Source organism: Narcine bancroftii, unplaced genomic scaffold (assembly GCF_036971445.1).
Source record: "Narcine bancroftii isolate sNarBan1 unplaced genomic scaffold, sNarBan1.hap1 Scaffold_152, whole genome shotgun sequence".
NCBI classification, from domain to species: domain Eukaryota; kingdom Metazoa; phylum Chordata; class Chondrichthyes; order Torpediniformes; family Narcinidae; genus Narcine; species Narcine bancroftii.
The window spans coordinates 1,803,422-1,829,627 of NW_027211887.1; positions in this window are offsets into that span (position 1 = coordinate 1,803,422).

A 26,206-nucleotide genomic window follows, 5' to 3' on the forward strand; every position below is an offset into this window, starting at 1 on the left:
CGAAATGGAGCACGGCGAGCATATCGGAAAGAATTTGAGAAGTGGGGAACACTGCAGGACAGAGGGGAACCAAAGGGAGCAGGGGGGAACGGATTGGATAAAGTGGGGAACTGTGAAGAACAATGCAGACAGAGAGGAACAAAAGCGATCACGGCGAACAAATTCGAAAATAGTGGAAAAGTGGGGAATACTGCAGAACAGTGGAGAATCAAAGGGATCGGGGGAAACTGATTGGAAAAAGTGGGGAACAGTGTGGAAAAATGCAGAAGAGTGAGGAAAAAAAGGGAGCAGGGGGTATACATTGGAAAAATTGGGGAACCATGGGGAACACTGAAGAACAGAGGGGAACCAAGGGAGCAGGTGGAACGGATTAGAAAAAGTGGGGAATCGCGAAGGACAATGCAGGACAGAGGGGAAAGAAAGGGCACAGGGGGAACGGATTGGAAAAAGTGGGGAACTGTGGGGAACACTGCACAACAGAGGGGAACCAAAGGGAGCAGGGGGAACAGCTCGGAAAAGTGGGGAACCGTGGGGAACACTGCAGAATAAAGGAGAACCAAACGGAGCAGGGGGAACAGATTGGAAAAAGTGGGGTATCGTGGGGAGTTCTGCAGAACAGTGGGGAACCAAAAGGAGCAGGGGGAATGGATTGGAAAAAGTGGGGAACCGTGGAGAACAATGCATGACAGAGGGGAACAAAGGGAGCAGGGTGAACAGATTCGAAAAAGTGGGGAACTGTGTGGAACACTGCAGAACATAGGGGAACTAAAGGGAACATGGAGAATAGATTGGAAAAAGTGCGGAACCATGGCAAACACTGCAAAACAGTGGGGAACGAAAGAGAGCAGTGGGAACGGATTGGAAAAAGTTGGGAACCGTGGGAAACACTGCAGAACAGAGTGGAACGAAAGGGAGCAGGACGAACATATCGGAAAAAAGTTGAGAAGTGGGGAACACTGCAGAACAGTGGGGAATCAAAGGGAGCAGGGGGATCAGATTGGAAAAAGTGGGGAACTGTGTGGAAAAATGCAGAAGAGTGGGAAACCAAAGGGAGCAGGAGGAACAGATTGGAAAAAGTTGGGAACCGTGGAGAACCCTGCAGAACAGAGGGGAACCAAAGGGAGCAGGGCTAAGGGATTGGAAAATGTGGGGAACTGTATAGAAAACTGCAGAATAGAGGGGAACCAACGGGAGCAGGGGGAACAGATTGGGAAAAGTGGAAACTGTGGGGAAAACTGCAGAACAGAGGGGAGCCCAAGGAGAAGGGGGAACAGATTGGAAAAAGTGGGGAACGGTGTGGAAAATGCAGAAGAGTGGAGAAACAACGGGAGCAGGGTGAACGGATTGGAAAAAGTGGAGAACAGTGTGGAACACTGCAGAACAGAGGGGAATCAAAGGAAGCAGGGGGATTGGATTGGAAAAAGTGGGGAACCGTTCGGAACACTGAACAACAGAGGGGAACCAAAGGGGCACGGGGAAGAGATTGGAAAAATTGGGAAACCATGGAGGACAGTGCAGGACGGAGGGGAACCAAAGGGAGCAGGGGGAACAGATTGGATAAAGTGGGGAACTGTGGGGAACATTGTAGAACTGAGGGGAACCAAAGAGAGCACGGCGAACAGATTGGAAAAAGTGTGGAACCGTGGGGAATACTGCAGGACAGAGGGGAACCAAAGGGAACAGGAGGTACAGGTTGTAAAAAGTGGGGAACCGTTAGCGAACACTGCAGAACAGTGGGGAACCAAAGGGAGCAGGGGGAACAGATTGCAAAAGGTGGAGAACAGTGGGGAATATTGCAGAAAAGAGGGGAACCAAATGGAGCATGGGAACAGATTGGAAAAATTGGGGAACCGTGTGGAAAAATGCAGAACAGTGAGAAACCAAAGGGAGCAGGGAGAACGGATTGGAAAATGCGGGGAACCGTGGAGAGCACTGCAGTACAGAGGGGAACTAAAGGGAGCAGGGGAAACGGATTGGAAAAGTGGGGAACTGTGGGGGAAAATGCAGGACAGAGGGGAACCAAAGGAGGCAGGGGGAATGGATTGGAATAAGAGGGTAACCGTGGGGAACACTGCAGGACAGAGGGGAACCAAAGGGATCAGGGGGAACGGTTTGGAAAAAGTGGGTAACCGTGGGGAACACTGCAGAACACTGCAGAACCAAAGGGAGCAGGGGGAACAGCTCGGAAAAGTGGGGAACCTTGGGGAACACTGCAGAATAAAGGAGAACCAAACGGAGCAGGGGGAACAGATTGGAAAAAGAGGGGAATCGTGGGGAGTTCTGCAGAACAGTGGGGAACCAAAAGGAGCAGGGGGAATGGATTGGAAAAAGTGGGGAACCGTGGAGAACATTGCAGGACAGAGGGGAAATAAAGGGAGCACGGCGAACTGATTGGAAAAAGTGGGGAAACATGGGGAACACTGCAGGACAGAGGGGAAACAAAGGGAGCAGGGTGAACAAATTCGAAAAAGTGTGCACCTTGGGGAACACTGCAGAATAGAGGGGAACTAAACGGAGCATGGGGAACAGATTGGAAAAAGTGCAGAATCATGGCGAACACTGCAAAACAGTGGGGAACCAAAGGGAGCAGCGGGAACGGATTGGAAAAAGTGGGGAACCGTGGGAAAACTGCAGAACAGAGGGGAACGAAATGGAGCACGGCGAACATATCGGAAAGAAGTTGAGAAGTGGGGAACACTGCAGGACGGAGGGGAACCAAAGGGAGCAGGGGGGAACGGATTGGATAAAGTGGGGAACTGTGAAGAACACTGCAGACAGAGAGGAACCAAAGCGATCACGGCGAACAAATTCGAAAATAGTGGAAAAGTTGGGAATACTGCAGAACAGTGGGGAACCAAAGGGATCGGGGGAAACAGATTGGAAAAAGTGGGGAATAGTGTGGAAAAATGCAGAAGAGTGAGGAAACAAATGGAGCAGGGGGATCAGATTGGAAAAAGTGGCGAACAGTGTGGAAAAATGCAGAAGAGTGAGGAAACAAAGGGAGCAGGGGGAACAGATTGGAAAAAGTGGGGAACTGTGTGGAAAAATGCAGAACTGTGGGGAATCAAAGGGAGCAGAAGGAACAGATTGGAAAAAGTCGGGAACCGTGGAGAACACTGCAGAACAGAGGGGAACCAAAGGGAGCAGGGGTAACGGATTGGAAAATGTGGGGAACTGTATAGAATACTGCAGAATAGAGGGGAAACCAAATGGAGCAGGGGGAACAGATTGGAAAAAGTGGAAACTGTGGGGTAAACTGCAGAACACAGGGGAGCCCATGGAGAAGGGCGAACAGATTGGAAAAAGTGGGGAACGGTGTGGAAAAATGCAGAAGAGTGCGGAAACAAAGGGAGCAGGGGGTATACATTGGAAAAATTGGGGAACCATGGGGAACACTGAAGAACAGAGGGGAACCAAAGGAGCAGGTGGAACGGATTGGAAAAAGTGGGGAATCGCGAAGGACAATGCAGGACAGAGGGGAAAGAAAGGGCACTGGGGGAACGGATTGGAAAAAGTGGGGAACTGTGGGGAACACTGCACAACAGAGGGGAACCAAAGGGAGCAGGGGGAACAGCTCGGAAAAGTGGGGAACCGTGGGGAACACTGCAGAATAAAGGAGAACCAAACGGAGCAGGGGGAACAGATTGGAAAAAGTGGGGTATCGTGGGGAGTTCTGCAGAACAGTGGGGAACCAAAAGGAGCAGGGGGAATGGATTGGAAAAAGTGGGGAACCGTGGGGAGTTCTGCAGAACAGTGGGGAACCAAAAGTAGCAGGGGGAATGGATTGGAAAAAGTGGGGAACCGTGGAGAACATTGGAGGACAGAGGGGAAACAAAGGGAGCAGGGCGAACTGATTGGAAAAAGTGGGGAAACATGGGGAACACTGCAGGACAGAGGGGAAACAAAGGGAGCAGGGTGAACAGATTCGAAAAAGTGTGCACCTTGGGGAACACTACAGAATAGAGGGGAACTAAACGGAGCATGGGGAACAGATTGGAAAAATTGGGGAACCGTGTGGAAAAATGCAGAACAGTGGGAAACCAAAGGGAGCAGGGGGATCAGATTGGAAAAAGTGGCGAACAGTGTGGAAAAATGCAGAAGAGTGAGGAAACAAAGGGAGCAGGGGGAACAGATTGGAAAAAGTGGGGAACTGTGGAGAACACTGCAGAACAGAGGGGAACCAAAGGGAGCAGGGGTAACGGATTGGAAAATGTGGGAAACTGTAAAGAATACTGCAGAATAGAGGGGAAACCAAAGGGAGCAGGGGGAACAGATTGGAAAAAGTGGTAACTGTGGGGTAAACTGCAGAACAGAGGGGAGCCCAAGCAGAAGGGCGAACAGATTGGAAAAAGTGGGGAACGGTGTGGAAAAATGCAGAAGAGTGGAGAAACAATGGGAGCAGGGTGAACGGATTGGAAAAATTGGGGAACAGTGTGGAATACTGCAGAACAGAAGGGAATCAAAGAAAGCAGGGGGAACGGAATGGAAAAAGTGGGATACCGTTCGGAACACTGCACAACAGAGGGGAACCAAAGGAGCACGGGGAAGAGATTGGGAAAATTGGGAAACCATGGAGGACAGTGCAGGACGGAGGGGAACCAAAGGGAGCAGGGGGAACAGATTGGATAAAGTGAGGAACTGTGGGGAACATTGTAGAACTGAGGGGAACCAAAGAGAGCACTGCGAACAGATTGGAAAAAGTGTGGAACCGTGGGGAACACTGCAGGACAGAGGGGAACCAAAGGGAACAGGAGGTACAGGTTGTAAAAAGTGGGGAACCGTTAGCGAACACTGCAGAACAGTGGGGAAACAAAGGGAGCAGGGGGAACAGATTGCAAAAGGTGGGGAACTGTGGGGAATATTGCAGAAAAGAGGGGAACCAAATGGAGCACGGGAACAGATTGGAAAAATTGGGGAACCGTGTGGAAAAATGCAGAACAGTGGGAAACCAAAGGGAGCAGGGAGAACGGATTGGAAAATGCGGGGAACCGTGGAGAGCACTGCAGTACAGAGGGGAACTAAAGGGAGCAGGGGGAACGGATTGGAAAAGTGGAGAACTGTGGGGGAAAATGCAGGACAGGGGGGAACGAAAGGGAGCAGGGGGAATGGATTGGAATAAGATGGTAACCGTGGGGAACACTGCAGGACAGAGGGGAACCAAAGGGAGCAGGGGGAACGGTTTGGAAAAAGTGGGTAACCGTGGGGAACACTGCTGAACACTGCAGAACCAAAGGGAGCAGGGGGAACAGCTCAGAAAAGTGGGGAACCTTGGGGAACACTGCAGAATAAAGGAGAACCAAACGGAGCAGGGGGAACAGATTGGAAAAAGTGGGGAATCGAGGGGAGTTCTGCAGAACAGTGGGGAACCAAAAGTAGCAGGGGGAATGGATTGGAAAAAGTGGGGAACCGTGGAGAACATTGGAGGACAGAGGGGAAACAAAGGGAGCAGGGCGAACTGATTGGAAAAAGTGGGGAAACATGGGGAACACTGCAGGACAGAGGGGATACAAAGGGAGCAGGGTGAACAGATTCGAAAAAGTGTGCACCTTGGGGAACACTACAGAATAGAGGGGAACTAAACGGAGCATGGGGAACAGATTGGAAAAAGTGCAGAACCATGGCGAACACTGCAAAACAGTGGGGAACCAAAGGGAGCAGCGGGAACGGATTGGAAAAAGTGGGGAACCGTGGGAAACACTGCAGAACAGAGGGGAACGAAATGGAGCACGGCGAGCATATCGGAAAGAAGTTGAGAAGTGGGGAACACTGCAGGACAGAGGGGAACCAAAGGGAGCAGGGGGGAACGGATTGGATAAAGTGGGGAACTGTGAAGAACACTGCAGACAGAGAGGAACCAAAGCGATCACGGCGAACAAATTCGAAAATAGTGGAAAAGTGGGGAATACTGCAGAACAGTGGGGAACCAAAGGGATCGGGGGAAACAGATTGGAAAAAGTGGGGAACAGTGTGGAAAAATGCAGAAGAGTAAGGAAACAAAGGGAGCAGGGGGATCAGATTGGAAAAAGTGGCGAACAGTGTGGAAAAATGCAGAAGAGTGAGGAAACAAAGGGAGCAGGGGGAACAGATTGGAAAAAGTGGGGAACTGTGTGGAAAAATGCAGAACAGTGGGGAACCAAAGGGAGCAGGAGGAACAGATTGGAAAAAGTCGGGAACCGTGGAGAACACTGCAGAACAGAGGGGAACCAAAGGGAGCAGGGGTAACGGATTGGAAAATGTGGGGAACTGTATAGAATACTGCAGAATAGAGGGGAAACCAAAGGGAGCAGGGTTACAGATTGGAAAAAGTGGAAACTGTGGGGTAAACTGCAGAACACAGGGGAGCCCATGGAGAAGGGCGAACAGATTGGAAAAAGTGGGGAACGGTGTGGAAAAATGCAGAAGAGTGGAGAAACAATGGGAGCAGGGTGAACGGATTGGAAAAATTGGGGAACAGTGTGGAACACTGCAGAACAGAAGGGAATCAAAGAAAGCAGGGGGAACGGATTGGAAAAAGTGGGGAACCGTTTGGAACACTGCACAACAGAGGGGAACCAAAGGAGCACGGGGAAGAGATTGGAAAAATTGGGAAACCATGGATGACAGTGCAGGACGGAGGGGAACCAAAGGGAGCAGGGGGAACAGATTGGATAAAGTGGGGAACAGTGGGGAAAATTGTAGAACTGAAGGAAACCAAAGAGAGCACGGCGAACAGATTGGAAAAATTGGGGAACCGTGTGGAAAAATGCAGAACAGTGGGAAACCAAAGGGAGCAGGGAGAACGGAATGGAAAATACGGGGAACCGTGGAGAGCACTGCAGTACAGAGGGGAACTAAAGGGAGCAGGGGAAACGGATTGGAAAAGTGGGGAACTGTGGGGGAAAATGCAGGACAGAGGGGAACCAAAGGGGGCAGGGGGAATGGATTGGAATAAGAGGGTAACCGTGGGGAACACTGCAGGACAGAGGGGAACCAAAGGGAGCAGGGGGAACGGTTTGGAAAAAGTGGGTAACCGTGGGGAACACTGCAGAACACTGCAGAACCAAAGGGAGCAGGGGGAACAGCTCGGAAAAGTGGGGAACCTTGGGGAACACTGCAGAATAAAGGAGAACCAAACGGAGCAGGGGGAACAGATTGGAAAAAGTGGGGAATCGTGGGGAGTTCTGCAGAACAGTGGGGAACCAAAAGGAGCAGGGGGAATGGATTGGAAAGAGTGGGGAACCGTGGAGAACATTGCAGGACAGAGAGGAAACAAAGGGAGCAGGGCGAACTGATTGGAAAAAGTGGGGAAACATGGGGAACACTGCAGGACAGTGGGGAAACAAAGGGAGCAGGGTGAACAGATTCGAAAAAGTGTGCACCTTGGGGAACACTGCAGAATAGAGGGGAACTAAACGGAGCATGGGGAACAGATTGGAAAAAGTGCAGAATCATGGCGAACACTGCAAAACAGTGGGGAACCAAAGGGAGCAGCGGGAACGGATTGGAAAAAGTGGGGAACCGTGGGAAAACTGCAGAACAGAGGGGAACGAAATGGAGCACGGCGAGCATATCGGAAAGAATTTGAGAAGTGGGGAACACTGCAGGACAGAGGGGAACCAAAGGGAGCAGGGGGGAACGGATTGGATAAAGTGGGGAACTGTGAAGAACAATGCAGACAGAGAGGAACAAAAGCGATCACGGCAAACAAATTCGAAAATAGTGGAAAAGTGGGGAATACTGCAGAACAGTGGAGAATCAAAGGGATCGGGGGAAACTGATTGGAAAAAGTGGGGAACAGTGTGGAAAAATGCAGAAGAGTGAGGAAAAAAAGGGAGCAGGGGGTATACATTGGAAAAATTGGGGAACCATGGGGAACACTGAAGAACAGAGGGGAACCAAGGGAGCAGGTGGAACGGATTAGAAAAAGTGGGGAATCGCGAAGGACAATGCAGGACAGAGGGGAAAGAAAGGGCACAGGGGGAACGGATTGGAAAAAGTGGGGAACTGTGGGGAACACTGCACAACAGAGGGGAACCAAAGGGAGCAGGGGGAACAGCTCGGAAAAGTGGGGAACCGTGGGGAACACTGCAGAATAAAGGAGAACCAAACGGAGCAGGGGGAACAGATTGGAAAAAGTGGGGTATCGTGGGGAGTTCTGCAGAACAGTGGGGAACCAAAAGGAGCAGGGGGAATGGATTGGAAAAAGTGGGGAACCGTGGAGAACAATGCATGACAGAGGGGAACAAAGGGAGCAGGGTGAACAGATTCGAAAAAGTGGGGAACTGTGTGGAACACTGCAGAACATAGGGGAACTAAAGGGAACATGGAGAATAGATTGGAAAAAGTGCGGAACCATGGCAAACACTGCAAAACAGTGGGGAACGAAAGAGAGCAGTGGGAACGGATTGGAAAAAGTTGGGAACCGTGGGAAACACTGCAGAACAGAGTGGAACGAAAGGGAGCAGGACGAACATATCGGAAAAAAGTTGAGAAGTGGGGAACACTGCAGAACAGTGGGGAATCAAAGGGAGCAGGGGGATCAGATTGGAAAAAGTGGGGAACTGTGTGGAAAAATGCAGAAGAGTGGGAAACCAAAGGGAGCAGGAGGAACAGATTGGAAAAAGTTGGGAACCGTGGAAAACCCTGCAGAACAGAGGGGAACCAAAGGGAGCAGGGCTAAGGGATTGGAAAATGTGGGGAACTGTATAGAAAACTGCAGAATAGAGGGGAACCAACGGGAGCAGGGGGAACAGATTGGGAAAAGTGGAAACTGTGGGGAAAACTGCAGAACAGAGGGGAGCCCAAGGAGAAGGGGGAACAGATTGGAAAAAGTGGGGAACGGTGTGGAAAATGCAGAAGAGTGGAGAAACAACGGGAGCAGGGTGAACGGATTGGAAAAAGTGGAGAACAGTGTGGAACACTGCAGAACAGAGGGGAATCAAAGGAAGCAGGGGGATTGGATTGGAAAAAGTGGGGAACCGTTCGGAACACTGAACAACAGAGGGGAACCAAAGGGGCACGGGGAAGAGATTGGAAAAATTGGGAAACCATGGAGGACAGTGCAGGACGGAGGGGAACCAAAGGGAGCAGGGGGAACAGATTGGATAAAGTGGGGAACTGTGGGGAACATTGTAGAACTGAGGGGAACCAAAGAGAGCACGGCGAACAGATTGGAAAAAGTGTGGAACCGTGGGGAATACTGCAGGACAGAGGGGAACCAAAGGGAACAGGAGGTACAGGTTGTAAAAAGTGGGGAACCGTTAGCGAACACTGCAGAACAGTGGGGAACCAAAGGGAGCAGGGGGAACAGATTGCAAAAGGTGGAGAACAGTGGGGAATATTGCAGAAAAGAGGGGAACCAAATGGAGCATGGGAACAGATTGGAAAAATTGGGGAACCGTGTGGAAAAATGCAGAACAGTGAGAAACCAAAGGGAGCAGGGAGAACGGATTGGAAAATGCGGGGAACCGTGGAGAGCACTGCAGTACAGAGGGGAACTAAAGGGAGCAGGGGAAACGGATTGGAAAAGTGGGGAACTGTGGGGGAAAATGCAGGACAGAGGGGAACCAAAGGAGGCAGGGGGAATGGATTGGAATAAGAGGGTAACCGTGGGGAACACTGCAGGACAGAGGGGAACCAAAGGGATCAGGGGGAACGGTTTGGAAAAAGTGGGTAACCGTGGGGAACACTGCAGAACACTGCAGAACCAAAGGGAGCAGGGGGAACAGCTCGGAAAAGTGGGGAACCTTGGGGAACACTGCAGAATAAAGGAGAACCAAACGGAGCAGGGGGAACAGATTGGAAAAAGAGGGGAATCGTGGGGAGTTCTGCAGAACAGTGGGGAACCAAAAGGAGCAGGGGGAATGGATTGGAAAAAGTGGGGAACCGTGGAGAACATTGCAGGACAGAGGGGAAATAAAGGGAGCACGGCGAACTGATTGGAAAAAGTGGGGAAACATGGGGAACACTGCAGGACAGAGAGGAAACAAAGGGAGCAGGGTGAACAAATTCGAAAAAGTGTGCACCTTGGGGAACACTGCAGAATAGAGGGGAACTAAACGGAGCATGGGGAACAGATTGGAAAAAGTGCAGAATCATGGCGAACACTGCAAAACAGTGGGGAACCAAAGGGAGCAGCGGGAACGGATTGGAAAAAGTGGGGAACCGTGGGAAAACTGCAGAACAGAGGGGAACGAAATGGAGCACGGCGAACATATCGGAAAGAAGTTGAGAAGTGGGGAACACTGCAGGACGGAGGGGAACCAAAGGGAGCAGGGGGGAACGGATTGGATAAAGTGGGGAACTGCGAAGAACACTGCAGACAGAGAGGAACCAAAGCGATCACGGCGAACAAATTCGAAAATAGTGGAAAAGTTGGGAATACTGCAGAACAGTGGGGAACCAAAGGGATCGGGGGAAACAGATTGGAAAAAGTGGGGAATAGTGTGGAAAAATGCAGAAGAGTGAGGAAACAAATGGAGAAGGGGGATCAGATTGGAAAAAGTGGCGAACAGTGTGGAAAAATGCAGAAGAGTGAGGAAACAAAGGGAGCAGGGGGAACAGATTGGAAAAAGTGGGGAACTGTGTGGAAAAATGCAGAACTGTGGGGAATCAAAGGGAGCAGAAGGAACAGATTGGAAAAAGTCGGGAACCGTGGAGAACACTGCAGAACAGAGGGGAACCAAAGGGAGCAGGGGTAACGGATTGGAAAATGTGGGGAACTGTATAGAATACTGCAGAATAGAGGGGAAACCAAATGGAGCAGGGGGAACAGATTGGAAAAAGTGGAAACTGTGGGGTAAACTGCAGAACACAGGGGAGCCCATGGAGAAGGGCGAACAGATTGGAAAAAGTGGGGAACGGTGTGGAAAAATGCAGAAGAGTGCGGAAACAAAGGGAGCAGGGGGTATACATTGGAAAAATTGGGGAACCATGGGGAACACTGAAGAACAGAGGGGAACCAAAGGAGCAGGTGGAACGGATTGGAAAAAGTGGGGAATCGCGAAGGACAATGCAGGACAGAGGGGAAAGAAAGGGCACTGGGGGAACGGATTGGAAAAAGTGGGGAACTGTGGGGAACACTGCACAACAGAGGGGAACCAAAGGGAGCAGGGGGAACAGCTCGGAAAAGTGGGGAACCGTGGGGAACACTGCAGAATAAAGGAGAACCAAACGGAGCAGGGGGAACAGATTGGAAAAAGTGGGGTATCGTGGGGAGTTCTGCAGAACAGTGGGGAACCAAAAGGAGCAGGGGGAATGGATTGGAAAAAGTGGGGAACCGTGGGGAGTTCTGCAGAACAGTGGGGAACCAAAAGTAGCAGGGGGAATGGATTGGAAAAAGTGGGGAACCGTGGAGAACATTGGAGGACAGAGGGGAAACAAAGGGAGCAGGGCGAACTGATTGGAAAAAGTGGGGAAACATGGGGAACACTGCAGGACAGAGGGGAAACAAAGGGAGCAGGGTGAACAGATTCGAAAAAGTGTGCACCTTGGGGAACACTACAGAATAGAGGGGAACTAAACGGAGCATGGGGAACAGATTGGAAAAATTGGGGAACCGTGTGGAAAAATGCAGAACAGTGGGAAACCAAAGGGAGCAGGGGGATCAGATTGGAAAAAGTGGCGAACAGTGTGGAAAAATGCAGAAGAGTGAGGAAACAAAGGGAGCAGGGGGAACAGATTGGAAAAAGTGGGGAACTGTGGAGAACACTGCAGAACAGAGGGGAACCAAAGGGAGCAGGGGGAACAGCTCGGAAAAGTGGGGAACCGTGGGGAACACTGCAGAATAAAGGAGAACCAAACGGAGCAGGGGGAACAGATTGGAAAAAGTGGGGTATCGTGGGGAGTTCTGCAGAACAGTGGGGAACCAAAAGGAGCAGGGGGAATGGATTGGAAAAAGTGGGGAACCGTGGAGAACAATGCAGGACAGAGGGGAAACAAAGGGAGCAGGGTGAACAGATTCGAAAAAGTGGGGAACTGTGTGGAACACTGCAGAACATAGGGGAACTAAAGGGAACATGGAGAATAGATTGGAAAAAGTGCGGAACCGTGGCGAACACTGCAAAACAGTGGGGAACGAAAGGGAGCAGTGCGAAGGGATTGGAAAAAGTTGGGAACCGTGGGAAACACTGCAGAACAGAGGGGAACGAAAGGGAGCAGGACGAACATATCGGAAAAAAGTTGAGAAGTGGGGAACACTGCAGAACAGTGGGGAATCAAAGGGAGCAGGGGGATCAGATTGGAAAAAGTGGGGAACTGTGTGGAAAAATGCAGAAGAGTGGGGAACCAAAGGGAGCAGGAGGAACAGATTGGAAAAAGTCGGGAACCGTGGAGAACCCTGCAGAACAGAGGGGAACCAAAGGGAGCAGGGGTAAGGGATTGGAAAATGTGGGGAACTGTATAGAAAACTGCAGAATAGAGGGGAACCAACGGGAGCAGGGGGAACAGATTGGAAAAAGTGGGGAACGGTGTGGAAAATGCAGAAGAGTGGAGAAACAACGGGAGCAGGGTGAACGGATTGGAAAAAGTGGGGAACAGTGTGGAACACTGCAGAACAGAGGGGAATCAAAGGAAGCAGGGGGATTGGATTGGAAAAAGTGGGGAACCGTTCGGAACACTGAACAACAGAGGGGAACCAAAGGGGCACGGGGAAGAGATTGGAAAAATTGGGAAACCATGGAGGACAGTGCAGGACGGAGGGGAACCAAAGGGAGCAGGGGGAACAGATTGGATAAAGTGGGGAACTGTGGGGAACATTGTAGAACTGAGGGGAACCAAAGAGAGCACGGCGAACAGATTGGAAAAAGTGTGGAACCGTGGGGAATACTGCAGGACAGAGGGGAACCAAAGGGAACAGGAGGTACAGGTTGTAAAAAGTGGGGAACCGTTAGCGAACACTGCAGAACAGTGGGGAACCAAAGGGAGCAGGGGGAACAGATTGCAAAAGGTGGAGAACAGTGGGGAATATTGCAGAAAAGAGGGGAACCAAATGGAGCATGGGAACAGATTGGAAAAATTGGGGAACCGTGTGGAAAAATGCAGAACAGTGAGAAACCAAAGGGAGCAGGGAGAACGGATTGGAAAATGCGGGGAACCGTGGAGAGCACTGCAGTACAGAGGGGAACTAAAGGGAGCAGGGGAAACGGATTGGAAAAGTGGGGAACTGTGGGGGAAAATGCAGGACAGAGGGGAACCAAAGGAGGCAGGGGGAATGGATTGGAATAAGAGGGTAACCGTGGGGAACACTGCAGGACAGAGGGGAACCAAAGGGATCAGGGGGAACGGTTTGGAAAAAGTGGGTAACCGTGGGGAACACTGCAGAACACTGCAGAACCAAAGGGAGGAGGGGGAACAGCTCGGAAAAGTGGGGAACCTTTGGGAACACTGCAGAATAAAGGAGAACCAAACGGAGCAGGGGGAACAGATTGGAAAAAGTGGGGAATCGAGGGGAACACTGCAGGACAGAGGGGAACCAAAGGGAACAGGAGGTACAGGTTGGAAAAAGTGGGGAACCGTTGGCGAACACTGCAGAACAGTGGGGAACCAAAGGGAGCAGGGGGAACAGATTGCAAAAAGTGGGGATCAGTGGGGAATATTGCAGAAAAGAGGGGAACCAAATGGAGCATGGGAACAGATTGGAAAAATTGGGGAACCGTGTGGAAAAATGCAGAACAGTGGGAAACCAAAGGGAGCAGGGAGAACAGATTGGAAAATGTGGGGAATCGTGGGGAGCACTGCAGTACAGAGGGGAAACAAAGGGAGCAGGGTGAACAGATTCGAAAAAGTGTGCATCCTTGGGGAACACTGCAGAATAGAGGGGAACTAAACGGAGCATGGAGAACAGATTGAAAAAAGTGCAGAACCATGACGAACACTGCAAAACAGTGGGGAACCAAAGGGAGCAGCGGGAACGGATTGGAAAAAGTGGGGAACCGTGGGAAACACTGCAGAACAGAGGGGAACGAAATGGAGCAGGGCGAGCATATCGGAAAGAAGTTGAGAAGCGCGGAACACTGCAGAACAGAGGGGAACCAAAGGGAGCAGGGGTAACGGATTGGAAAATGTGGGGAACTGTATGGAAAACTGCAGAATAGAGGGGAACCAAAGGGAGCAGGGGGAACAGATTGGAAAAAGTGGGGAACGGTGTGGAAAAATGCAGAACAGAGGGGAATCAAAGGAAGCAGGGGGAACGGATTGGAAAAAGTGGGGAACCGTTAGGAACACTGCACAACAGAGGGGAAACAAAGGAGCACGGGGAAGAGATTGGAAAAATTGGGAAACCATGGAGGACAGTGCAGGACGGAGGGGATCCAAAGGGAGCAGGGGGAACAGATTGCAAAAAATGGGGAACTGTGGGGAACATTGTAGAACTGAGGGGAACCAAAGAGAGCACGGCGAACAGATTGGAAAAAGTGTGGAACTGTGGGGAACACTGCAGGACAGAGGGGAACCAAAGGGAACAGGAGGTACAGATTGTAAAAAGTGGGGAACCGTTAGCGAACACTGCAGAACAGTGGGGAACCAAAGGGAGCAGGGGGAACAGATTGCAAAAGGTGGGGAACAGTGGGGAATATTGCAGAAAAGAGGGGAACCAAATGGAGCATGGGAACAGATTGGAAAAATTGGGGAACCGTGTGGAAAAATGCAGAACAGTGGGAAACAAAAGGGAGCAGGGGGAACAGATTGCAAAAGGTGGGGAACAGTGGGGAATATTGCAGAAAAGAGGGGAACCAAATGGAGCATGGGAACAGATTGGAAAAATTGGGGAACCGTGTGGAAAAATGCAGAACAGTGGGAAACCAAAGGGAGCAGGGGGATCAGATTGGAAAAAGTGGCGAACAGTGTGGAAAAATGCAGAAGAGTGAGGAAACAAAGGGAGCAGGGGGAACAGATTGGAAAAAGTGGGGAACTGTGGAGAACACTGCAGAACAGAGGGGAACAAAAGGGAGCAGGGGTAACGGATTGGAAAATGTGGGAAACTGTATAGAATACTGCAGAATAGAGGGGAAACCAAAGGGAGCAGGGGGAACAGATTGGAAAAAGTGGTAACTGTGGGGTAAACTGCAGAACAGAGGGGAGCCCAAGCAAAAGGGCGAACAGATTGGAAAAAGTGGGGAACGGTGTGGAAAAATGCAGAAGAGTGGAGAAACAATGGGAGCAGGGTGAACGGATTGGAAAAATTGGGGAACAGTGTGGAACACTGCAGAACAGAAGGGAATCAAAGAAAGCAGGGGGAACGGATTGGAAAAAGTGGGGAACCGTTCGGAACACTGCACAACAGAGGGGAACCAAAGGAGCACGGGGAAGAGATTGGGAAAATTGGGAAACCATGGAGGACAGTGCAGGACGGAGGGGAACCAAAGGGAGCAGGGGGAACAGATTGGATAAAGTGAGGAACTGTGGGGAACATTGTAGAACTGAGGGGAACCAAAGAGAGCGCTGCGAACAGATTGGAAAAAGTGTGGAACCGTGGGGAACACTGCAGGACAGAGGGGAACCAAAGGGAACAGGAGGTACAGGTTGTAAAAAGTGGGGAACCGTTAGCGAACACTGCAGAACAGTGGGGAACCAAAGGGAGCAGGGGGAACAGATTGCAAAAGGTGGGGAACTGTGGGGAATATTGCAGAAAAGAGGGGAACCAAATGGAGCATGGGAACAGATTGGAAAAATTGGGGAACCGTGTGGAAAAATGCAGAAGAGTGGGAAACCAAAGGGAGCAGGGAGAACGGATTGGAAAATGCGGGGAACCGTGGAGAGCACTGCAGTACAGAGGGGAACTAAAGGGAGCAGGGGGAACGGATTGGAAAAGTGGAGAACTGTGGGGGAAAATGCAGGACAGAGGGGAACGAAAGGGAGCAGGGGGAATGGATTGGAATAAGAGGGTAACCGTGGGGAACACTGCAGGACAGAGGGGAACCAAAGGGTGCAGGGGGAACGGTTTGGAAAAAGTGGGTAACCGTGGGGAACACTGCTGAACACTGCAGAACCAAAGGGAGCAGGGGGAACAGCTCAGAAAAGTGGGGAACCTTGGGGAACACTGCAGAATAAAGGAGAACCAAACGGAGCAGGGGGAACAGATTGGAAAAAGTGGGGAATCGAGGGGAGTTCTGCAGAACAGTGGGGAACCAAAAGTAGCAGGGGGAATGGATTGGAAAAAGTGGGGAACCGTGGAGAACATTGGAGGACAGAGGGGAAACAAAGGGAGCAGGGCGAACTGATTGGAAAAAGTGGGGAAACATGGGGAACACTGCAGGACAGAGGGGAAACAAAGGGAGCAGGGTGAACAGATTCGAAAAAGTGTGCACCTTGGGGAACACTACAGAATAGAGGGGAACTAAACGGAGCATGGGGAACAAATTGGAAAAATTGGGGAACCGTGTAAAAAATGCAGAACAGTGGGAAACCAAAGGGAGCAGGGGGATCAGATTGGAAAAAGTGGCGAACAGTGTGGAAAAATGCAGAAGAGTGAGGAAACAAAGGGAGCAGGGGGAACAGATTGGAAAAAGTGGGGAACTGTGGAGAACACTGCAGAACAGAGGGGAACCAAAGGGAGCAGGGGTAACGGATTGGAAAATGTGGGAAACTGTATAGAATACTGCAGAATAGAGGGGAAACCAAAGGGAGCAGGGGGAACAGATTGGAAAAAGTGGTAACTGTGGGGTAAACTGCAGAACAGAGGGGAGCCCAAGCAGAAGGGCGAACAGATTGGAAAAAGTGGGGAACGGTGTGGAAAAATGCAGAAGAGTGGAGAAACAATGGGAGCAGGGTGAACGGATTGGAAAAATTGGGGAACAGTGTGGAACACTGCAGAACAGAAGGGAATCAAAGAAAGCAGGGGGAACGGAATGGAAAAAGTGGGGAACCGTTCGGAACACTGCACAACAGAGGGGAACCAAAGGAGCACGGGGAAGAGATTGGGAAAATTGGGAAACCATGGAGGACAGTGCAGGACGGAGGGGAACCAAAGGGAGCAGGGGGAACAGATTGGATAAAGTGAGGAACTGTGGGGAACATTGTAGAACTGAGGGGAACCAAAGAGAGCACTGCGAACAGATTGGAAAAAGTGTGGAACCGTGGGGAACACTGCAGGACAGAGGGGAACCAAAGGGAACAGGAGGTACAGGTTGTAAAAAGTGGGGAACCGTTAGCGAACACTGCAGAACAGTGGGGAACCAAAGGGAGCAGGGGGAACGGATTGGAAAAAGTGCAGAATCATGGCGAACACTGCAAAACAGTGGGGAACCAAAGGGAGCAGCGGGAACGGATTGGAAAAAGTGGGGAACCGTGGGAAAACTGCAGAACAGAGGGGAACGAAATGGAGCACGGCGAACATATCGGAAAGAAGTTGAGAAGTGGGGAACACTGCAGGACGGAGGGGAACCAAAGGGAGCAGGGGGGAACGGATTGGATAAAGTGGGGAACTGTGAAGAACACTGCAGACAGAGAGGAACCAAAGCGATCACGGCGAACAAATTCGAAAATAGTGGAAAAGTTGGGAATACTGCAGAACAGTGGGGAACCAAAGGGATCGGGGGAAACAGATTGGAAAAAGTGGGGAATAGTGTGGAAAAATGCAGAAGAGTGAGGAAACAAATGGAGCAGGGGGATCAGATTGGAAAAAGTGGCGAACAGTGTGGAAAAATGCAGAAGAGTGAGGAAACAAAGGGAGCAGGGGGAACAGATTGGAAAAAGTGGGGAACTGTGTGGAAAAATGCAGAACTGTGGGGAATCAAAGGGAGCAGAAGGAACAGATTGGAAAAAGTCGGGAACCGTGGAGAACACTGCAGAACAGAGGGGAACCAAAGGGAGCAGGGGTAACGGATTGGAAAATGTGGGGAACTGTATAGAATACTGCAGAATAGAGGGGAAACCAAATGGAGCAGGGGGAACAGATTGGAAAAAGTGGAAACTGTGGGGTAAACTGCAGAACACAGGGGAGCCCATGGAGAAGGGCGAACAGATTGGAAAAAGTGGGGAACGGTGTGGAAAAATGCAGAAGAGTGCGGAAACAAAGGGAGCAGGGGGTATACATTGGAAAAATTGGGGAACCATGGGGAACACTGAAGAACAGAGGGGAACCAAAGGAGCAGGTGGAACGGATTGGAAAAAGTGGGGAATCGCGAAGGACAATGCAGGACAGAGGGGAAAGAAAGGGCACTGGGGGAACGGATTGGAAAAAGTGGGGAACTGTGGGGAACACTGCACAACAGAGGGGAACCAAAGGGAGCAGGGGGAACAGCTCGGAAAAGTGGGGAACCGTGGGGAACACTGCAGAATAAAGGAGAACCAAACGGAGCAGGGGGAACAGATTGGAAAAAGTGGGGTATCGTGGGGAGTTCTGCAGAACAGTGGGGAACCAAAAGGAGCAGGGGGAATGGATTGGAAAAAGTGGGGAACCGTGGGGAGTTCTGCAGAACAGTGGGGAACCAAAAGTAGCAGGGGGAATGGATTGGAAAAAGTGGGGAACCGTGGAGAACATTGGAGGACAGAGGGGAAACAAAGGGAGCAGGGCGAACTGATTGGAAAAAGTGGGGAAACATGGGGAACACTGCAGGACAGAGGGGAAACAAAGGGAGCAGGGTGAACAGATTCGAAAAAGTGTGCACCTTGGGGAACACTACAGAATAGAGGGGAACTAAACGGAGCATGGGGAACAGATTGGAAAAATTGGGGAACCGTGTGGAAAAATGCAGAACAGTGGGAAACCAAAGGGAGCAGGGGGATCAGATTGGAAAAAGTGGCGAACAGTGTGGAAAAATGCAGAAGAGTGAGGAAACAAAGGGAGCAGGGGGAACAGATTGGAAAAAGTGGGGAACTGTGGAGAACACTGCAGAACAGAGGGGAACCAAAGGGAGCAGGGGTAACGGATTGGAAAATGTGGGAAACTGTAAAGAATACTGCAGAATAGAGGGGAAACCAAAGGGAGCAGGGGGAACAGATTGGAAAAAGTGGTAACTGTGGGGTAAACTGCAGAACAGAGGGGAGCCCAAGCAGAAGGGCGAACAGATTGGAAAAAGTGGGGAACGGTGTGGAAAAATGCAGAAGAGTGGAGAAACAATGGGAGCAGGGTGAACGGATTGGAAAAATTGGGGAACAGTGTGGAATACTGCAGAACAGAAGGGAATCAAAGAAAGCAGGGGGAACGGAATGGAAAAAGTGGGATACCGTTCGGAACACTGCACAACAGAGGGGAACCAAAGGAGCACGGGGAAGAGATTGGGAAAATTGGGAAACCATGGAGGACAGTGCAGGACGGAGGGGAACCAAAGGGAGCAGGGGGAACAGATTGGATAAAGTGAGGAACTGTGGGGAACATTGTAGAACTGAGGGGAACCAAAGAGAGCACTGCGAACAGATTGGAAAAAGTGTGGAACCGTGGGGAACACTGCAGGACAGAGGGGAACCAAAGGGAACAGGAGGTACAGGTTGTAAAAAGTGGGGAACCGTTAGCGAACACTGCAGAACAGTGGGGAAACAAAGGGAGCAGGGGGAACAGATTGCAAAAGGTGGGGAACTGTGGGGAATATTGCAGAAAAGAGGGGAACCAAATGGAGCACGGGAACAGATTGGAAAAATTGGGGAACCGTGTGGAAAAATGCAGAACAGTGGGAAACCAAAGGGAGCAGGGAGAACGGATTGGAAAATGCGGGGAACCGTGGAGAGCACTGCAGTACAGAGGGGAACTAAAGGGAGCAGGGGGAACGGATTGGAAAAGTGGAGAACTGTGGGGGAAAATGCAGGACAGGGGGGAACGAAAGGGAGCAGGGGGAATGGATTGGAATAAGATGGTAACCGTGGGGAACACTGCAGGACAGAGGGGAACCAAAGGGAGCAGGGGGAACGGTTTGGAAAAAGTGGGTAACCGTGGGGAACACTGCTGAACACTGCAGAACCAAAGGGAGCAGGGGGAACAGCTCAGAAAAGTGGGGAACCTTGGGGAACACTGCAGAATAAAGGAGAACCAAACGGAGCAGGGGGAACAGATTGGAAAAAGTGGGGAATCGAGGGGAGTTCTGCAGAACAGTGGGGAACCAAAAGTAGCAGGGGGAATGGATTGGAAAAAGTGGGGAACCGTGGAGAACATTGGAGGACAGAGGGGAAACAAAGGGAGCAGGGCGAACTGATTGGAAAAAGTGGGGAAACATGGGGAACACTGCAGGACAGAGGGGATACAAAGGGAGCAGGGTGAACAGATTCGAAAAAGTGTGCACCTTGGGGAACACTACAGAATAGAGGGGAACTAAACGGAGCATGGGGAACAGATTGGAAAAAGTGCAGAACCATGGCGAACACTGCAAAACAGTGGGGAACCAAAGGGAGCAGCGGGAACGGATTGGAAAAAGTGGGGAACCGTGGGAAACACTGCAGAACAGAGGGGAACGAAATGGAGCACGGCGAGCATATCGGAAAGAAGTTGAGAAGTGGGGAACACTGCAGGACAGAGGGGAACCAAAGGGAGCAGGGGGGAACGGATTGGATAAAGTGGGGAACTGTGAAGAACACTGCAGACAGAGAGGAACCAAAGCGATCACGGCGAACAAATTCGAAAATAGTGGAAAAGTGGGGAATACTGCAGAACAGTGGGGAACCAAAGGGATCGGGGGAAACAGATTGGAAAAAGTGGTAACTGTGGGGTAAACTGCAGAACAGAGGGGAGCCCAAGCAGAAGGGCGAACAGATTGGAAAAAGTGGGGAACGGTGTGGAAAAATGCAGAAGAGTGGAGAAACAATGGGAGCAGGGTGAACGGATTGGAAAAATTGGGGAACAGTGTGGAACACTGCAGAACAGAAGGGAATCAAAGAAAGCAGGGGGAACGGAATGGAAAAAGTGGGGAACCGTTCGGAACACTGCACAACAGAGGGGAACCAAAGGAGCACGGGGAAGAGATTGGGAAAATTGGGAAACCATGGAGGACAGTGCAGGACGGAGGGGAACCAAAGGGAGCAGGGGGAACAGATTGGATAAAGTGAGGAACTGTGGGGAACATTGTAGAACTGAGGGGAACCAAAGAGAGCACTGCGAACAGATTGGAAAAAGTGTGGAACCGTGGGGAACACTGCAGGACAGAGGGGAACCAAAGGGAACAGGAGGTACAGGTTGTAAAAAGTGGGGAACCGTTAGCGAACACTGCAGAACAGTGGGGAACCAAAGGGAGCAGGGGGAACAGATTGCAAAAGGTGGGGAACTGTGGGGAATATTGCAGAAAAGAGGGGAACCAAATGGAGCATCGGAACAGATTGGAAAAATTGGGGAACCGTGTGGAAAAATGCAGAACAGTGAGAAACCAAAGGGAGCAGGGAGAACGGATTGGAAAATGCGGGGAACCGTGGAGAGCACTGCAGTACAGAGGGGAACTAAAGGGAGCAGGGGAAACGGATTGGAAAAGTGGAGAACTGTGGGGGAAAATGCAGGACAGGGGGGAACGAAAGGGAGCAGGGGGAATGGATTGGAATAAGAGGGTAACCGTGGGGAACACTGCAGGACAGAGGGGAACCAAAGGGAGCAGGGGGAACGGTTTGGAAAAAGTGGGTAACCGTGGGGAACACTGCTGAACACTGCAGAACCAAAGGGAGCAGGGGGAACAGCTCAGAAAAGTGGGGAACCTTGGGGAACACTGCAGAATAAAGGAGAACCAAACGGAGCAGGGGGAACAGATTGGAAAAAGTGGGGAATCGTGGGGAGTTCTGCAGAACAGTGGGGAACCAAAAGGAGCAGGGGGAATGGATTGGAAAAAGTGGGGAACCGTGGAGAACATTGCAGGACAGAGGGGAAACAAAGGGAGCACGGCGAACTGATTGGAAAAAGTGGGGAAACATGGGGAACACTGCAGGACAGAGGGGAAACAAAGTGAGCAGGGTGAACAGATTCGAAAATTTGTGCACCTTGGGGAACACTACAGAATAGAGGGGAACTAAACGGAGCATGGGGAACAGATTGGAAAAAGTGCAGAACCATGGCGAACACTGCAAAACAGTGGGGAACGAAATGGAGCACGGCGAGCATATCGGAAAGAAGTTGAGAAGTGGGGAACACTGCAGGACAGAGGGGAACCAAAGGGAGCAGGGGGGAACGGATTGGATAAAGTGGGGAACTGTGAAGAACACTGCAGACAGAGAGGAACCAAAGCGATCACGGCGAACAAATTCGAAAATAGTGGAAAAGTGGGGAATACTGCAGAACAGTGGGGAACCAAAGGGATCGGGGGAAACAGATTGGAAAAAGTGGGGAACAGTGTGGAAAAATGCAGAAGAGTGAGGAAACAAAGGGAGCAGGGGGATCAGATTGGAAAAAGTGGCGAACAGTGTGGAAAAATGCAGAAGAGTGAGGAAACAAAGGGAGCAGGGGGAACAGATTGGAAAAAGTGGGGAACTGTGTGGAAAAATGCAGAACAGTGGGGAACCAAAGGGAGCAGGAGGAACAGATTGGAAAAAGTCGGGAACCGTGGAGAACACTGCAGAACAGAGGGGAACCAAAGGGAGCAGGGGTAACGGATTGGAAAATGTGGGGAACTGTATAGAATACTGCAGAATAGAGGGGAAACCAAAGGGAGCAGGGGTACAGATTGGAAAAAGTGGAAACTGTGGGGTAAACTGCAGAACACAGGGGAGCCCATGGAGAAGGGCGAACAGATTGGAAAAAGTGGGGAACGGTGTGGAAAAATGCAGAAGAGTGGAGAAACAATGGGAGCAGGGTGAACGGATTGGAAAAATTGGGGAACAGTGTGGAACACTGCAGAACAGAAGGGAATCAAAGAAAGCAGGGGGAACGGATTGGAAAAAGTGGGGAACCGTTTGGAACACTGCACAACAGAGGGGAACCAAAGGAGCACGGGGAAGAGATTGGAAAAATTGGGAAACCATGGATGACAGTGCAGGACGGAGGGGAACCAAAGGGAGCAGGGGGAACAGATTGGATAAAGTGGGGAACTGTGGGGAACATTGTAGAACTGAAGGAAACCAAAGAGAGCACGGCGAACAGATTGGAAAAATTGGGGAACCGTGTGGAAAAATGCAGAACAGTGGGAAACCAAAGGGAGCAGGGAGAACGGAATGGAAAATACGGGGAACCGTGGAGAGCACTGCAGTACAGAGGGGAACTAAAGGGAGCAGGGGAAACGGATTGGAAAAGTGGGGAACTGTGGGGGAAAATGCAGGACAGAGGGGAACCAAAGGGGGCAGGGGGAATGGATTGGAATAAGAGGGTAACCGTGGGGAACACTGCAGGACAGAGGGGAACCAAAGGGAGCAGGGGGAACGGTTTGGAAAAAGTGGGTAACCGTGGGGAACACTGCAGAACACTGCAGAACCAAAGGGAGCAGGGGGAACAGCTCGGAAAAGTGGGGAACCTTGGGGAACACTGCAGAATAAAGGAGAACCAAACGGAGCAGGGGGAACAGATTGGAAAAAGTGGGGAATCGTGGGGAGTTCTGCAGAACAGTGGGGAACCAAAAGGAGCAGGGGGAATGGATTGGAAAGAGTGGGGAACCGTGGAGAACATTGCAGGACAGAGAGGAAACAAAGGGAGCAGGGCGAACTGATTGGAAAAAGTGGGGAAACATGGGGAACACTGCAGGACAGAGGGGAAACAAAGGGAGCAGGGTGAACAGATTCGAAAAAGTGTGCACCTTGGGGAACACTGCAGAATAGAGGGGAACTAAACGGAGCATGGGGAACAGATTGGAAAAAGTGCAGAATCATGGCGAACACTGCAAAACAGTGGGGAACCAAAGGGAGCAGCCGGAACGGATTGGAAAAAGTGGGGAACCGTGGGAAAACTGCAGAACAGAGGGGAACGAAATGGAGCACGGCGAGCATATCGGAAAGAATTTGAGAAGTGGGGAACACTGCAGTACAGAGGGGAACCAAAGGGAGCAGGGGGGAACGGATTGGATAAAGTGGGGAACTGTGAAGAACAATGCAGACAGAGAGGAACAAAAGCAATCACGGCGAACAAATTCGAAAATAGTGGAAAAGTGGGGAATACTGCAGAACAGTGGAGAATCAAAGGGATCGGGGGAAACTGATTGGAAAAAGTGGGGAACAGTGTGGAAAAATGCAGAAGAGTGAGGAAACAAAGGGAGCAGGGGGTATACATTGGAAAAATTGGGGAACCATGGGGAACACTGAAGAACAGAGGGGAACCAAGGGAGCAGGTGGAACGGATTAGAAAAAGTGGGGAATCGCGAAGGACAATGCAGGACAGAGGGGAAAGAAAGGGCACAGGGGGAACGGATTGGAAAAAGTGGGGAACTGTGGGGAACACTGCACAACAGAGGGGAACCAAAGGGAGCAGGGGAAACAGCTCGGAAAAGTGGGGAACCGTGGGGAACACTGCAGAATAAAGGAGAACCAAACGGAGCAGGGGGAACAGATTGGAAAAAGTGGGGTATCGTGGGGAGTTCTGCAGAACAGTGGGGAACCAAAAGGAGCAGGGGGAATGGATTGGAAAAAGTGGGGAACCGTGGAGAACAATGCATGACAGAGGGGAACAAAGGGAGCAGGGTGAACAGATTCGAAAAAGTGGGGAACTGTGTGGAACACTGCAGAACATAGGGGAACTAAAGGGAACATGGAGAATAGATTGGAAAAAGTGCGGAACCATGGCGAACACTGCAAAACAGTGGGGAACGAAAGAGAGCAGTGGGAACGGATTGGAAAAAGTTGGGAACCGTGGGAAACACTGCAGAACAGAGGGGAACGAAAGGGAGCAGGACCAACATATCGGAAAAAAGTTGAGAAGTGGGGAACACTGCAGAACAGTGGGGAATCAAAGGGAGCAGGGGGATCAGATTGGAAAAAGTGGGGAACTGTGTGGAAAAATGCAGAAGAGTGGGAAACCAAAGGGAGCAGGAGGAACAGATTGGAAAAAGTTGGGAACCGTGGAGAACCCTGCAGAACAGAGGGGAACCAAAGGGAGCAGGGCTAAGGGATTGGAAAATGTGGGGAACTGTATAGAAAACTGCAGAATAGAGGGGAACCAACGGGAGCAGGGGGAACAGATTGGAAAAAGTGGAAACTGTGGGGAAAACTGCAGAACAGAGGGGAGCCCAAGGAGAAGGGGGAACAGATTGGAAAAAGTGGGGAACGGTGTGGAAAATGCAGAAGAGTGGAGAAACAACGGGAGCAGGGTGAACGAATTGGAAAAAGTGGGGAACAGTGTGGAACACTGCAGAACAGAGGGGAATCAAAGGAAGCAGGGGGATTGGATTGGAAAAAGTGGGGAACCATTCGGAACACTGAACAACAGAGGGGAACCAAAGGGGCACGGGGAAGAGATTGGAAAAATTGGGAAACCATGGAGGACAGTGCAGGATGGAGGGGAACCAAAGGGAGCAGGGGGAACAGATTGGATAAAGTGGGGAACTGTGGGGAACATTGTAGAACTGAGGGGAACCAAAGAGAGCACGGCGAACAGATTGGAAAAAGTGTGGAACCGTGGGGAATACTGCAGGACAGAGGGGAACCAAAGGGAACAGGAGGTACAGGTTGTAAAAAGTGGGGAACCGTTAGCGAACACTGCAGAACAGTGGGGAACCAAAGGGAGCAGGGGGAACAGATTGCAAAAGGTGGAGAACAGTGGGAAATATTGCAGAAAAGAGGGGAACCAAATGGAGCATGGGAACAGATTGGAAAAATTGGGGAACCGTGTGGAAAAATGCAGAACAGTGAGAAACCAAAGGGAGCAGGGAGAACGGATTGGAAAATGCGGGGAACCGTGGAGAGCACTGCAGTACAGAGGGGAACTAAAGGGAGCAGGGGAAACGGATTGGAAAAGTGGGGAACTGTGGGGGAAAATGCAGGACAGAGGGGAACCAAAGGAGGCAGGGGGAATGGATTGGAATAAGAGGGTAACCGTGGGGAACACTGCAGGACAGAGGGGAACCAAAGGGATCAGGGGGAACGGTTTGGAAAATGTGGGTAACCGTGGGGAACACTGCAGAACACTGCAGAACCAAAGGGAGCAGGGGGAACAGCTCGGAAAAGTGGGGAACCTTGGGGAACACTGCAGAATAAAGGAGAACCAAACGGAGCAGGGGGAACAGATTGGAAAAAGAGGGGAATCGTGGGGAGTTCTGCAGAACAGTGGGGAACCAAAAGGAGCAGGGGGAATGGATTGGAAAAAGTGGGGAACCGTGGAGAACATTGCAGGACAGAGGGGAAATAAAGGGAGCACGGCGAACTGATTGGAAAAAGTGGGGAAACATGGGGAACACTGCAGGACAGAGGG